Genomic DNA, 16,360 nt, shown 5'->3' with positions numbered 1-16,360 from the left:
TTTAATTTCTCCATCAGAAAAATGCATTTTAAAGGCTAAAGAGGAATTTTCTTAGTCCTGAAAGTCACAACTTTCCATGTTCCAAGTTTGAAACTTTTCACTGAACTAAAAGGGCTATGACAGTCATCCCGTTCAAAATTTAACATGTAAAATCTTACGCAGCGCGTTAAAAGAACGCACTGTGACTAAGTATAACAAAATTCTGATCAGTTATCCTATGATTAGCGAAGGATAATAATGCGCCAATCAGTTCTTGTGCTGATTGGCCGATGGTGCCGCCTGGTGAATGAATATTGCTGAGCTGAGAGCGTCGATCAGTTGCGTTTCTGGCATCGGACGTCGGAAGTTCGTGCACGTATTCGGTCTTTCTCGGAAGTTTCCGTCAAACTACGCGATCTTTAAAATGTGTACTTTTTTATAGTTAATGAATAAACTTTTTAGAAAAAATTAGAAACTGGAAACAACTATAAGTGAATGAACGCTAGGGCGATTCGCGTCCACCATGATTGGTCATTTTGTTGATTAAGGTACAATAGCAACACCTCTGTAAATTGTACGTTTGTTATCTTTAATTCTTCGTAAATCTTTCTTCGTAATTTTAATTTTTTTAATTCTTCGTAAACAAAGCTAAAGATATAATGCTGAATGCATCGCACCGCGGTTAATTAAATGATTGGAGTTTAAAGGGAAAATTTAAAGAGCTTGCAGAATGCAATGTGTAATGCTTATCAGAGCTAGGAAAGATAAATCTGTATCTCTCAAACGGCCTGTTTAAGACGGCATAAAAAAGTCTATTGTCCAAAGTTCTCGTTATGGGCAAATATTGATGGTCGTAACTTAAGCAAAACCAGGAAATCCCACATTAAAATTTTATTGTCACGTAATTTTCGAACTGCTGGACCATTTGCACGAAACTGTTTATTGTGTTAAAGCAAATTGCAGCTCAGACTAAACAGTTTGCCTGTTGTAATTAGAAAATTAAGAGTGATGGGAAAATCGGAACCGTATTGTGCCTCTATTGACTTATAATGCAAGAATCAAAAGGGTTCAGATAATCAAGCGAAATAGGGACGCTTTCGCGCTCGCTGACGAGCACTGACTACCGAATATTCGTATTGCGTCATTACGTTCAGTTAGTCGTGGGCTTCTGTAGCCGAAGGCTTTTTTTCTTTAAAAAGTATTGAAGAAATTAAACACGAGAAATTATTTCGAATGGAAAAAAATATCGGCATTGAGTTGCGAAACTCAGCCACCTGAGGAATCATTTTTGCCGGTTGCCGCTGTGTTGCTTCTACTCGAGTGCCAACCCGCAACTCATTAGCGAAAAATAAGGAAACAAAGTTTTTTCCTTTGCTTTGTGGCGGTCTCTGCCTAATTGCATCTAATTATAGAATCCCTTATCTTTTAGTTAAATTGTTGGGAGCCCTCAACTGTAAGTGTAATTGCACGGTCACGGATCGTACAGCGAATAATAACATTTTTAAAGCAATAAAAAATTTATATTTAAATTCGCGACTTTTGTATTTATGACTTTTCATCGTTGTTTGAAATAAAGGAGTTAGAGAAGTGGTGTCAAGATATAAAAGAGCACCCTGTACATGTCGTCTTCCCACTTACCAGAAAAAGATGAAAGGAAGTATAGTATCAAAATGGGAATGAGTTTCACTCCGTATTATTTGCTAAAATCTTTATAGCGAGCTTTATAGGCATTAAACGTACCTCTACCTCCGCGCGAAACAAATTATCAGACTGTTACTAAGTAGGTTTTAGAAGTAATATGTTGCATGATATAATTACCATCCAACTGTATAAAAGAGTAAACCTGTTAAGTATATGCAAAATGCATAATGAATTTCTTGTTAAAGAAAGATTTTAAGTCCTTTTATCTTCTCGTGTTGCGCGTTGTGTGTTGCGTATTGTAGTAAATTAACGTAATTTGCTAAACCGGGACAGTATGGCTACTGGCTTACCGTAATGTTAGTAGTTCGATTATGTGAGCTCTATTACCGTATTGCTCTGTCCAATATCAGTAGTACTCTAATGTCTAATATGTTGGTCGGCTGATTCACCAGATTTACCCCCATTGAAATATCACTTATGGGGAGTTATGAAAGACCACGTTCACAAATCTGTACCTATCAATAATACTGAGCTGCGACACAGGATCATCACAATTTTGTACACTAAAGCAATACAAGAGAGACCGTTGAAGCTCAACGCAGAATGTAACAAGACGCATAGAGCTGCGTTTGGAAGTGGAGGTTGAGCTCCGTGAGCACCTCTTATATTTCACTTCATTTCCTCGTTTTGACATTTCTAAAGCACTTTTTGCAAAAACAGGATATTTTCATCAAACTGCAAGACTGGACTTTAACATGTGATCCATCGGTATAATTAGAAAAAAACTTAAATGAAAATTGTGAAAATTCAAGCTGGCGCCAATAAGTAAAAACAAAGTTGATGATGATGGAAAATCGAAACGTCACATTTCAAATATCGCCACGTTGAGGAAGAGGCAAAGTTGCAATAACGAATCATTCTGAATTACCTCGCTAAATAAACTGAGGAAAAATTTTTCAAATAGCTCCCGAAGTCATCGGAATTATTCAAACTATGAAATTTCCTGAACTCCGAATTAAACACCTTTGCATCGCGACCTCGTATTTTCTGTGGTTACCGTGATCCCCATGGTCGAGCTCCTGGAACAGACACTCTGTACAAATAAAGCGCCCAAAATAGACTTTGTTGAAATTCGTCTATTTCGTGAACATGGATGGACTCGTTATATGAAACATGGATAGTATCATAGATAATAGGCTTTAGTTGAAAAATATGTTTGGGGTTATTTCTCGCACACATACCTACTGAGTAATACAAAGCCAGATAAATATTTATGCATTGCATTGGTTTTTACAGAACAGCGTTGAAACGTTGTTTTATAGAAAACCATCTGGTTTGTGTCAGTATTTATTTGCAGCCATTTTAATAGGTACATATTGACATTCGGAATTAGCCTTCCGACATATTTATGAGCCAATTCGTTCCAAATTAACTTCAAATTCTGCCTGAATTTGGAAGGTGGCAATGAACGTCTGGATCATATTTGCATGGCTGGAAGAGCAGGTACCTCTCCACTGCGATGTGTGTTAATGGCTGGAACACACATATGAATATGCATAACAGCTGGGTAAAATCTGGACCACACTGCCCATATCTCTGTGAAATGATATTTTTCCTGGAAGCTCTTTTGTAACCATTTGTTGAGATCTCGCCACAAAAACAAACTGACATCCTCTGTACAGCGAGTATAAATAAAAGCTCTTTTGGGTATAATTCAAAGTTTTTGATTAAATTTTGTGTGTAGCTAGCTAGAAGTAAGAAAAGTTCAACAAGCTCTAGAAACTTCTTAGTTTATTGATAGGGAGTTTGAACTTGTTTTCATGTCAGCATCTTTGAAAAACCATTAATTAACTTTATGAGGTTCTGCAGTCTCTTAATATAACCAGCAATGTGATTTTAATTGGATTTTTTCTCTGATATGCCTGTAGTCATTCTTTTTTGTTTGTTTGTGTTTAATCACTTCGATATGGATGGAAAATCTTGCTTCATGTTTATAGGACTCTGAAGATTTTTACTCGAACGTTTGAACTTGAAGGCGGTCATCAAGCGCTAGGAAAGCTCGCCAAGCTCAAAGCAACGATAACGCTTAAAGGGCCTTTCTTGGCAAAAACTGCTTTGAGTTCGGGCTGGCAAATCTCACTGTTTGTAGGTCGTTAACTACTGCCCCCCAAATCATGATTTATAGATTATTCAAAGGTACAAATACTCGTTTCGATCTTAAGCTCCTGTACCGGACTGTGTATCCCCCGGGCAAAATAAAAGCTCGTCCCTCTCCCGTCTTATAATTTGAGCTTATTTGGCGATTCGCTAATTAAGAACGCTACAAAATCTACTGAAAAACTTCCTAAAAAGTCATAATTTGCTGACTCTGTCTCGTAATTTAATCGTTTTAATTTTTCAAAGAGACGAATTACTTACTCCTTACTCACCGTATGACTGCTAACACCTCTCACCGAGTTTTTATTTCCAATATTACGTGTAAGCGTGTTTACTTTTATAATTGGAAAATATAAAGCTTAAAAAATAATGTTGCGACTTATCGAAAATGGAAAATATCGAAGTATAAAGGCTTTGACAACGTTTCGCATTTCGTAATCCATGGAATTATTCCAGTGATGAGCTTCGCATTCGCAATTCGCTTTGTAGTTAGTGGCAACTGTTTTGCAAACAGTTTGTAATTTAATTAAATCCCTTTTCGAACAATCCACTATCCATATGATGGCTGTGAACCAGATAGTAGCCAGAAACTATTGTTCGAGAGGACGAGATCTGCATGTTGCAGCTACATGTACGAACTTTGTTGTCAGTTTTCATGAGGAGACTGGTAAAAATATTAGTAATGAGATATGTGATGGAAAACCCTGATACTGGGAGAACTACCTGATACGAGTCACCAGCGATATTGAATAAAGGGTTCTGTTTATTTCCATACTCGCCTGCAGCAGTATTGATGCAGTTGAAGATGAGCATCAGAGCAAGCGCTGAATACAGGAGGTCTCCGATTGATAAAAAAGCTACCTTTTAATGATACAAAACTGGCTGTAAAGTGGCACTTTGCGGCCCGATTTGAGTCATTAGCCACTTTTTCACTCGCTCATTTTTTTGTCAATGGGAGAAAAACGGTTTAGTCGTTACCAATCAGGAAAAAAATATGCGTTTTACTTGGATAGAATGGATAGTTACTGCCTTAGCTTAATTTGTAATCGAATCGAAGACGCGTCTAACATCGCTGCAGCAGTAAATTTGCCATTTTTTCCCCGGTTGAAACAAACAATTATTTTCTAAATTGGACAAAATGGCAGATTTTGCAATGGAAACCAGAAAATATCCTCATTTCGTATCTAGTTAAATAATGAAGTAGGTCCCTTCATATGCTTTCATCATGCTAACACCCAGCCGCCGGGGTCTTCAAAAATACTTAAATTTAACTAACGGTCATAATTTGCTATGGTCTAACTATGCGGAAAAATTAAACTGTTTACACTAATGTAATAATTAAATTCCAGGCCACTTTCCTAATGTCTAGGATAACACCATATAATAATAAAATTACGTTTCGCGGAGCAAATTACGGTGTTACTCTTGCCAACTTTACGGCAAAGACCAATAAGTTCCAGTCTTGAATATTCTATCGTTACTTTGAAAGTAGTTTATTATTTGGGGGTTAAAAATATCAGTTTCTTCCTCAATTTTTGTATTTATTTAACTTCTGTTTCCAGACACAGGATAGGCAGGTAGGTTTATATGAAATCTATCGAGAATTCTTTTTAAATTAGCCACTGCACACCAACTAACACACACTATTTAGACCACACTTCTTGCGTTTATCGGCAATGTTGGCGCAAAGACCCACAGAATGGAAAAAATTTTGATATTTTTTAACGATAGGTTAATGACGATGGTTTTTACCCACACATCTCAATTTTCCTTGTTGGAATAGAACGAGGTGAACGGGGCCTTTAACAGGAAAGTTGAGAGTGAGCACCTGTGTAAATGTTGTTTTTGCAGTTTTTGAAATTTTTAATTGAAATTGAGAAAAATGCTTGTTAATTCAGGTCTACTGCACTGGACGGATTAGCCTGCCTCTTCTTTAATACTCTTAATACATATTTCCTCCTTATTTGCGTCACTGTGTTAATCTTCAAAACGGTGCTCCATATTGCAGCAGCTATTCAAATATGGACCAAGCTTAACTTTCATAACGTTTTTAGTTTGACCTCAATAGTATCTAATGGTGTTCAGATAATACGTCATAAAGTAAAATGAATTCATCAAATTTATCTAGAAAGCCATTAGCGTGGCCCCTTTTTATATATTATTCACCCTTGTACTAAACTTATATTAATAATTTTTCTTCCTTTATCCATTTTGACGTTATTTTAAAATTCATTAGGATAATGTTTTGGGATTGAATGCTGCACTGGCCACATTCATTTGGACATTCCGTCCATATTATTTCCATTAAAAAAATTCCTGATGGAAGCACCCATACGTAAGGAGGGAGTCAAGTGAGAGTAGTGAGTGCATAAAATGTGTTGAAAATATTCACCTATTTGGAACTGCTCAGCTGCGGTTAAATTCAGAATATGACACTGTATAATCGAATCAACGATTCTTTACGTGCATGGTATGCAGTGCGTGAACCTAGTAAGCACGTCCCTTTAATATTTCTTTTCCATTCTGTAGTATCACTGAATGTACCCACGGAGGTGAATGTATTTCTTGAAAATGGGGGTTTTGAAGGAGTTTAAAAAGCCGAGCCTGAAGGCCCTTTTGTTAACGCTCTGTTAATTTTAACATGAAGCTAAGTTCCGTAGTTACTAAAAGTTAGTTCAAGTTAGTTCAGGTTCACACAAGTCAACACAAGAGCAATGTTCTAACACTTCTATGGAAATATCTTGGCTCTTTAAAGAAAGGAAAGCTAAATAGAAGTATTAATTTTTTTCGAAAGAATTTCCAGAAACTAAAACCCGGAAATCCAGTATTTGCTATTATGTGAGTGTTTTCGTAGATAAGATCGTTAATCCAATCGAAATATTAAATATACATTAATTGACCTAAAATCTATATGTTAATTTTACGGAACGATAGCTATCGATGTCATGATCGGTTAAGAAGAGCAAATTTACATTACGCTGATTGCCATAATAGATCAATCAAATTAGTTTAGCTAAACTCAACGTAAGCATACTACCACATGGCGGAAATATCCATGTAAAGGCTTTTCACCATCTATTTGGATCTACTTTATCGATGAGATTATTCGTTTATGTAACATCGGGTGACAAGTCAGATATATGTATTTTGGTTAGTGATATCAGTATCTATGCTACACTAATCGAAAATTCATGTAGATTTAAGCTGGTAAATGTCGTGTGTTTGTACCTACATATTTCTCCTCATGAACTCATAAATTTTTGGTTTTTGGACTTGCTTATTATACCTTAATGACTAAGTTACCAAAATGTCCAATTACCGTATCAGCATTAAGTAAAATAGAGCGTGGAGGCTGACGATTAACAAGGACTGGGTGTAACAAACAATTCAACTAAAATTGGTCTTATTGTTTGAATGAAAAACTGACTATCATTATGACGGCATTTCGTCGTTATGCTCCTGCGCAATCGGTGAGAGGTAGAATCAAGCGGCTGCTGTGAAAATCGCTTTTTACACGAGTGGGACGGCGAGTGGCCGATAGTCTCACGAGTATATTTTTAGCACTATTTAGTGCTCATCGTCCCATTGTTACAAGAAATGAAGGGTCTTACCTAGATTAAAAATGTTTACACCCACACTTGAGTAAACTTTTAATTTCAGCTAACAAATGAGTGGCACTGCGATTGTCTTCAACCCACTAAGCAATTAAAACCTTCTAAGAAATTCGTTTATGGTCATTAAAATATACAAAGTCTTGCTAAACCGTCGACTTCTCCAAATTTTTTATTGGGAAATAATAGGTAATTCTACAGTCTCTTTATTCAATGGCAATAAGCGGAACTATCATTATTATTTATAGCATTAAAAAAACACAGCAATTAATATGGGTCACTTCACAGATCTTGTAATTTTACATTCAGCAGTATTTATTTTTCCTGCTGCTAAATAAACCTTCAAAATTCACAGAATTCGTATTGTACACCGAAAGTTACATAAATTTTATTAAAAGCATAACCAAACGTCTCCGGAAATTTCTAAGGTTATCCCCTCCAAATGATAGTTTTACTTCAATGATTTATCACAATGGCAGCAATAACGTCCAGTTTATTTTCAGTGAGTTTGTTAGCTGGTACAGCGATTGGATATCAATTTGTGCCTTGAGAAGCTGTGGAATAATTTTAGCTCTTGTTATATTAATGACTAAATTCTGGTTGATTCACGGTGGATAGTAGCTTAGACGATGAATAGTATGTTAGACGTTTATAAAGAAACGAGTTAATAATACAGCCTTGGCCAAAAGTATTTGCCACTTATATAAAACTTCAATAATTTTAAATTGTTTTATGTTCGAGATAAAAGGAAAATATCAGTTGATAAAAATAGGAATATTTATTAAAATAAAATATTAAACATAAATATTTAGTGGAAAAACCTTTAGCTTTAATAACAATGATGATTCTTTTGGGCAAACTCGACACTAAACGTCGGCATTCTTGTGGAGTAATGTTATGCCACTCCTGAACCAAAACATTTTTTAGTGATTTCTTTGATGTAATAGAGTATTCTCTAGTTTTTTGCTTCAGTATCGACTAAAGACGTTCAATGGGGCTGAGGTGGCCAATTTATGACCTCCACTCCATTATCTGAGAACCACTTTATTGTCGTTCGCGATTTATGACATGGAGCGTTGTCCTGTTGAAAACGAACGCCATCCATGTGGTGTCACCAAACATTTTATTAAAAGACGGTTCAAGTGCCGTTTCCCATACTTGAATATATATTTTTGAATCCATTCGGCCCTCACACACAACAATTTCGCCCACCCCGTATGCCGACATACTGTCCCACACCATTATACTTCCTCCTCCGTGTTTTATGGTTAGTACAATACATTTTGGCTTGTATTCTTCGTCTATTCTGCGTCTAACAAAGGTTGCACCCGCGGCACCAAAAACCTTAAATTATTACAAATATTATTAAATATTTAAAGGACGACTAACAGGAATTTCACTTGTTCCTCTATTATTATAATGTATTTGAAATAAATTTAGAATTCATAAAATAAATGTACCTCAAAGTTACACTCATCCGACCACACGATATTTGACCCATCTTCTTCAGTGAAATTTTTATGTTAAATACATCATTGCAAACGTTTTTTTTATTATTTTCTGACAGCCACAATGTCTTCTTTGCTTTGTAACCTTTAGGCTCGGCTTGTTGAAGTTATCTTCTGACTGTTCTGGCAGAAACTTTTTTCTCAGTGCCCCCGAATAATTTTACAGTCGGCTCAGAAGATGTGTCTTTCCGATTTTGTAAAGAAGTGTGTACCAACTACCGTTCTTCTTTTGCGTTTGTAGTGCGTTTTCTTCCACTTCTTTTAAGTTTTCATGACTTTTTGATTTTTCATAACGTTTTAATGTATATTTGACAGTACTATGAGGACATTTAACTATTTTTGCGATTCGTGTTTTATTTTTACATTTCTCAAAAAGTAAATGAATTTTTATACATTTTGCTAAATCTAATTCTCTCGTTTTTGGCATTTTTGTAAGAGTTTTTTCTAGAATAAAAAACTATGAGCCAATAATTATTAATCCATGTGCACACTACGTGCCCAAGTAAAATGAATACCTACAAGTAAAATTCAAGTTTGTTGCGTGTTCAAGTTCAAGCGTGTTGCGACTTGTTCTCGCGTGTTTATGATGAGATGCTTTGTTTACGTTATTCAGATGATCGCGCCGATTAATAACAAAATACAAAATAATTGCTTTGAGTCAAAAATAATAAAATTTCTAAGAATTGAGAGGGTTGGCAAATACGAGTAATTTTGGCCAAGGCTGTACCCTTAATTTGGCCACTAACAAAACGTAGAATTAGAGCCATGAAACTTGGCAAAAGTTTCTTTTAATTAATTTTTTTTAAAGATTTTAATTAATTTATTAAAGATTTAATTAAAGGACTAACAGAAATGATGCATTGATTTAATGAACTAAATTTAATAAAAAAAGTAAAACAAGAATAATTAAAAAAATACAAGTCACCAAGATCAGCGTTAGGACTGTATTCCTACCAAGATGAGCGCAACTAAAATAAAAATAAAAAGGTTTTAATTAACTGGATATTAATTAACTCGATATTTAAAATTAGGATTTGTTGACATAAAACTCAATTGGAAACAGCTATTTCACTAACATAGACAAACTACGTCGTAATTGCTCAGCGGTGAAAATACAGTAGGCAATTTTAGTATCAAATTTGTGTTTATGTATATGTGGGAGATTTATTAGTTCTTAACTTTTGTAAATATAACATTAGAAGAGACAATAAGATGAGGGGTAGGCTGACAGTGTCTTCTTCAGATAAAGCATTATCGAGCGAGGTCACTAATACCACGACGTTCCTAAGTGGCCATGTGTGCAAATTATTTGGGTGACATTAAACTGTTGGTCGCTTTGTAATGGGGACTAGTAGGTACTTTTTCCACGGTTCTGAAGGACTCACCAGAACTGGGAAAGTTAAGACAACACCGACAAAGAACAGGCAGTTAATAGATAGATGGACAGAGGAACGGTCGTGGGGTAGTAAATTCGCTAGTCTGCCTTTTCATTCTTTTACTATAAATTCCCTTTTGATTAAACCTTTGATTAAACATGGAACACGTGCCTAATGTTATCCCGACATATACATATAAAATTAGTCGAAATCGTTGGAAGAATAGTAGTTATCAAAACAAAATTCGTTGTACTTTATCAAAGTATTCCTCGAATTATTATAAAATACTGAGAAATATCATTTAAAAATAACTAGGTCCATTTTGAATAAAGAAGTTGATAATTATGAAAAACTGAATCTTGGATTTTTTTTAAGCACTTCAGAAAAAATTGGTTACAATGAAATGGAAAATGTAGTTCGCATTTGAAACATTCTGTATTTTTTTCATCCCGGTCAATTGGAGTATTGTTTTGTTGTTTACACAGGACCTTATTGCTTCGTGCTCTTTCTGTACATGTTACGATCTTGAAAAAGACGTGAATTAAACGTCGAAACTTAGGCATTTTTTAGAACCACAAAAGAGTTTTATTTTTCCTATCCCTGCTAATTACCAAAAACTGGATATGCGAAGTCAAAATAAACAGCTGAGCAAAGCAAAAGAAAAACAAACACACTTTTTGGAAACGCAGACACAAGACAAACACAAGGAAGATAATTTTACACCGAGACCAAATAAAAATGCGCCGTTTTCAGCATCTATTGCAAGGAGGTATTGAGTAAGTAAGTAAATAAGAGTAAGTAATGTATCTTGTCAGCTCTTATACAGTATAGAATGATCTAAGAGATGACTATTTTTTCGCGAAATTTAATTTCCATCGAAACTTTTCTGAGAAATTTTATGTAAAAAAAACAATTTTGAGTATTGCCTCTTTTTTCAGAAACTTGCTCATATTTACAAAATTCAGTACCTTTCTCGCAATTTAAACTGCTGCTTGTCAGGAAATTAATATACAGTCGGGTTTCATTATAAAATTGTTTTGTTAGAAATCTGTGAAGTATTCAGTATTTATTTAATCAGATCTCTCTGGTCATTAATATCAATTAGCATGGTTTCTCATCAACTTGTCGAACTGATGTTGATGTAGTTAAAAGAATAATAGCCGTTTATGTAACAAATAGGTAATGTAAGGTTTTACGAGATGAATCAGTTTATGGTTCCACCAGTTTGCGAGTGAGTTCATTAATGGATAAATCGATTAAGACCTCATTAGGTGCTCACTGTATAGAACGTTTTTTTTGATCATGTGTAACACAGGGTCTGTCTTTTGGAGCTGATGCTATCCATATATGGAAAACCGCAAGTTTAATGTATTTTTCAAGTTTGAACTTTTGTTTTATGAAGAAAACTTGACATTTTAAAAATCTTTTCAACCTAATGCGACTTTCGCGTGCACCGAAAACTGACCCCTACTTCATTTTTTTAAATGGAACATGGCAATATTTTCAGTGAAAATGGGTTTGTTGTCGAAAATAAATATAAGTTTCATAATACAACAAAGTACTGATACTCGACTGTTTAATTTATTTTCATTTTTACAATTTTTTCGACACTTGTAAAGTTTTGCTAAAACCGAATTATCTACAAAACTACTTGACATAAATTGATTAAATAAATTTTAATTTACTGAAAAAATAACACATTTTTATTAACCATTAAAAGATTAAGAAAAATACTCCAAAAAGTCTTTGAAAAAGAACATTGAAATTTAAAATTTCTAATTTGAAAAAAGTCATTTTATTCAAATAGGACCCTATAATTATTTTTGCACCATTTGATTGGTAAAAAAATGAACAAATATGATATACAACATAAATATTAAAAATTAATACTTTTTGGGTAAATCGAAAAAAACTATAAACTATTTTATTCTGCGTAGGTAATAAATACATCATCGCACTTGTATACGAACTCGCACCGTTGCAATACAATCATCCTTGGTCGTTAATGGTGTAGCATAAACAATATTTGTAATTCGACCCCAAAGATAAAAATGACAGGTGCGATGATGTATCTATTACCTACGCAAAATAAAGTAGTTTATAGTTTTTTTCGATTTACCCAAAAAGTATTAATTTTTTATACTTATGTTGTATATCATATTTGTTCATTTTTTTTACCAATCTAATAGTGCAAAAATAATGATAGGATCCTATTGTAATAAAATGATTTGAATTTTGAACTTTTAAATTTCAATGTTCTTTTTCAAAAACTTTTTGAAGTATTGTTCTTAATCTTTGAATTGTTAATAAAAATGTGTTCATTTTGCAGCAAATTAAAATGTATTTAATCATTTTATGTCAAGTAGTTTTGTAGATAATTTGGTTTTAGGAAAACTTTACAAGTGTCGAAAAAATTGTAAAAATGAAAATAAATTAAACAGTCGAATATCAGTACTTTGTTGTATTATGAAACTTATATCTATTTTCGACAACAAACCCATTTTTATTGGAAATGTTGCCATGTTCCATTTAAAAAAATTAAGTAGGGGTCAGTTTCCGGTGCAAGCGGAAATCGCATCAGGTTGAAAATATTTTTTAAATATCGAGGTTTCTCCATAAAATAAAAGTACAAACTTCACAAATACTACGTTAAATTTGTAATTTTCCATATACGGATGGTGTCAGCTCCCAAACGCGGACCCTGTATATAGTCCTTGAGCAAATTATTAGACTCGCGCCGACAATATAAATTTTTTTGAAAATTTTCAGGCAAATTGCTTTTTATTAATTTAGATGTAGCGTCCATGGGTTGTTTGATTGTTATTCCACACGTATTCCGAATTTAGGCGAAAAGTTGTGATAATATAAATTTTTTTGGCGAAACAGTAAGCAACCATTGTTTAACTGGTAGTGGTAAATTGTGAATTTTTACATTGAATACGGTACTAAGACACAAAAATAGTTTATTTGTGTGTGTCAGTGATAATTTATCATTTTTGAACAGTCCTAGTGAAAGTGATGCCAAATTACATAATGTGGAATATTTTTTCTCAATGGATAAACGCAAAGATCTAACAGTAGAGACAAAAGCTGCCGTTATCATTCTTCTAACTTACACTAAATATGGTCAGTGGGAAATTGCATAAAAATGCTGAACATGTGTCAGTGTGTATGGCTTAGCACCATCAGATGTAACTTATATGAACTTGGATTTAAATGTCGAAGACCAATTAAAAAACCAAAATTAACGCTTGCAATGATACAAAAGCGCCTATCTTGTACTTTTTTGCATAGGAATTTTACTTTAGAAAAATGACATATAGTAAATATACAAAAACATTTCCTATTTTATTTATAAATATTTTAATACTTTATTAAAGGTTTGCTTTAGTGGCGAGGCAACGTTTCAAATCCTCGATGATCGCGTACAATTTGCCAAAAGGAGACCGCATGAAAAATAGAAACTGGACTGTGTTCAACAAACCGTTAAACATCTCCTTTCAGTTATGGTGTGGTCTGTTATTAATTCAAAAGACATGGGACAGCACCAAATTGTTGAGGGTATTATGCGACAAGACCAATATAAGATAATTTTGAAAGACAGACTAATTCCTTAAATGAAAGAATGGTTTGGAAATGACAGAAAAGTGTTCATGCAGAATGGAGCTCCCTGCCATACAGCAAAATCTGTAAAAAGTTTTTTGGAAGAACATCAAATACCTTTGTTGCTTTGGCTGGATAATTCACCCAATATGAACCTCATCGAAAATGTATGGGAACACCTAAAACAGGAATTAGCCAAAGAAAAAATAACATCAAAAACAAATTTAATTCAGAGAATAATGGTATACCGTTGGAATTGTAATGAAACTCTGCTAACAATAGTTAAAAATTGCATAGACAGTGTACCTCGAAGGATTGCAGCACTGATTAAGTCGAAAGGCGGATTAACAAAATATTGAAAGTTTATTTTTGTTTGTCGTTAAAATGTTAAATAATTGTAATAATTATGTTAATAAGTTAAAGCAATTTAATTTTATATTAATTTTTGAACCTGATTGCATAAAATTGTAAATTTTGCTACTAAGTCTAATAATTTGAGCAGGGACTGTATAATAAATTTATTTTTAAGTCAAAATTTAAATATTACTAAAACGCCTTAATCACCTGTCAAAAGAAATATATGTCTGTTAGTTCTGTAATAAAATCGGATATAAAATCTCATTACGTTTGCGTACTTACCATGTTTTACATCCAATTTCACGTAAATTTGCAAATAATTTAACTTTTGAGTGAAAACTAAAAAGAAGTACCCGAACTAGTCTTGGCGTCTGTTAAAAATACCTAAAAAATTATTGTTTGAACATTGTTTTCGATTCTACCATATATAATGGTGAGATACGGCGCCATATCCAAGTGGAAGCCTTTCCGAAAACGCCCTGTGTATTAAAAAACGACTCAAGCTAGCTGTGACACGATGATTTTATAATTTTTTTCTGAAATATCGGACCGAGAATGTTCAATTACATTTCATTAATTACCATTTTGCTCACACCTCATAAGTCCTTGAAAATGGCACCATCCGGTACATTAAATAGTTTAAAGTTTAATAGTGTATAATCATATAACTTTTAACTAAAATTATTTACATATTTTCCCACGCTTCATTAGTTATATGCAGTTATCTACAGTTTTATATAAATGATAAACATTACACGAATTTAGCACTCATAAATTAAATTTAAACTTCAGTTGCTCATACTATAAAAATAAACTCAACCTAAATAAATAAATACTGGTCGAGTTTTCAAATTCTTCATGTAATCCGCAAAACAAATACTTATATGTACGTTCAAGCGAGGAATATGCAGAAATTAAATTCTGTACTGACTTTATACAAATATTTCTCTAACATATTTATGTTATTCAGCTACCGACTTTCGACAAATTCTTTCATAAATTTTTAATTGGTGGAATCTTCCGAATTCATTTAATTCAGGTTTATTCGTTTATTTTTTGTAATTTCATTATGAATTTATCGGTTTGAAAATTTCTGCGTTATTTGGCCACTAAAGGTGGAAAGATATTAACTGCATGTGCTACACAAACCGGATAGATTAATGTTACACACTTTTTTGTAATGTACTATAGAGGTTTTTACTTGACCTATAGGAAAAACACTTTCCCTGCAGGAAAAAAAATTGTTTCGACAGCTTCAGAAGACTGCTTCGGTTTTCAACATGTCAGAGAAAGCAAATATTTGTTTACTCCCTTGGGACCAGACGGCCCACTTTCGTCTCTCCCCAGAGGGAGCAAAGTTACTACTTTAGCCTTCCAAGTACTAAAACAATATTTTGCACCTATTTTTGTATCTAAATTTAACAAAAATGCCTTGTTTTTCTATTTTTTTCTGACGATATTTGACTAGAGGCTCTGCCACTCTAAATTCTCTGTCCAGTAATTTTAAAGTCCTCGACAATGCCGTATATTTCTAAAGGCATGATGGACATGCTATTAACAATTTTCCACTCCACACAATCAGTTAAAAAGTTCATTGCTAATTCACTTTTCATCCGGAAATGTCAACTGAAATCAAGTTTTCGAAGTTGCTCTGTTGTGACAAAATGTTCATAGAAAATTTATTTGAATTTTTATCTCTTTAAATTAGTTCAGCAACTTAAGCTTCAAAAGGTAATCCGTTCAAGGTTACACTAATGAATATTTTAACATCAAATACAGCATTTATTAACAGTGAGTCATGTTAGAATTGCCTGTACGGAGCTCTAGACTTCTGGATGATTTATTATGGTGCCCTTGAAATTGAGAAAGTATTGGAAACAAATTGAAGAGGAAAACAGGTCATAATAAAGTGCTAACGGTTTTTGAAAATAAGAGATGATAAGGTTGTGTAAAATATATTAAAAAAAAATAGATTTCCTATCAGTTTTTTTCGGATGTCTTCGGCAGTAAAAGAATTTTCCAACGCCCGTTTTAGCATATTTTTGAGCTTCAAAAGGTACAATTTTAACATAAACTAAAAAAATACGATTAAAGAATAGACTGGTTGCTAGAACGCATCAGTTATTAT

At 33.6% G+C, this 16,360-nt stretch overlaps 3 protein-coding genes across 3 annotated transcripts in view; 2 read left to right on the top strand and 1 right to left on the bottom strand.

Annotated features, from left to right (window-relative positions):
• The window catches only part of LOC136419604 (uncharacterized), a 61,407-nt gene that overhangs the window by 8,234 nt on the left and 36,813 nt on the right, over positions 1-16,360 (bottom strand). The window lies entirely within an intron of this gene.
• The window catches only part of LOC136419603 (uncharacterized), a 69,929-nt gene that overhangs the window by 34,997 nt on the left and 18,572 nt on the right, over positions 1-16,360 (top strand). The gene's annotated exons all lie outside the window — the stretch shown is intronic.
• The window catches only part of LOC136419600 (orexin receptor type 2-like), a 47,696-nt gene continuing 31,670 nt past the window's right edge, over positions 335-16,360 (top strand). The window contains exon 1 of the mRNA XM_066406061.1: positions 335-527. The gene's annotated coding sequence lies outside the window, so the exon portion shown is untranslated. The remainder of the gene's footprint in view (positions 528-16,360) is intronic.

Source organism: Euwallacea similis, chromosome 3, assembly GCF_039881205.1.
Source record: "Euwallacea similis isolate ESF13 chromosome 3, ESF131.1, whole genome shotgun sequence".
Lineage (NCBI taxonomy): Eukaryota > Metazoa > Arthropoda > Insecta > Coleoptera > Curculionidae > Euwallacea > Euwallacea similis.
This window is presented reverse-complemented; position numbering and strand designations above follow the sequence as displayed.